Below are 587 nucleotides of genomic sequence, written 5' to 3'. Positions count from 1 at the left end.
GCCAGGACCCTGCTTCAAGTGTGGAGTGACTGGACATTGGGTAAGACAATGCCCTAACCCACGGCCACCACCTGGACCCTGTCCTTCCTGTGGGCAACAAGGTCACTGGAGAGTTGATTGTCCTTCTTTGCAATGCCACGGAAGGCCACTCACCTCCCAGACCCAGCCTTATTTACAGGGCTCAGTAAACGACCTTCTAGGCCTGGCGGCTGAAGACCGACGACACCCTGGCTTCTCGGCCCCCACCGCTTCTATGACTATCACAATGGAGGAGCCCAGGGTTTCAGCCATGGTGGCGGGTAAGATTATTAATTTCATTATTGACACTGGCGCTTCATGGTCAGTTCTCCCTTCCTACTCTGGTAAAGATTTTCCCTCACAGATCTCTGTGGTGGGGGTTGATGGGAAGCCTCACAACCCCAAATCAACAGGACCCTTAGCCTGTGTATTCTGGAAGGTGCCTTTAACTCCCTCCTTCCTGGTTATGCCCACCTGCCCAACCCCCCTACTTGGCAGAGATCTCATGCAAAAGCTCTCCCTTTCTATTTCTCAGGCGAATCTCGGTGAGGCCGTGAAGCAGCTTCAAA

The sequence above is a fragment of the Nannospalax galili genome, unplaced genomic scaffold (assembly GCF_000622305.1).
Source record: "Nannospalax galili isolate Female #2095 unplaced genomic scaffold, S.galili_v1.0 scaffold95, whole genome shotgun sequence".
In the NCBI taxonomy this organism is placed as follows: Eukaryota; Metazoa; Chordata; class Mammalia; order Rodentia; family Spalacidae; genus Nannospalax; species Nannospalax galili.
This window is presented reverse-complemented; position numbering follows the sequence as displayed.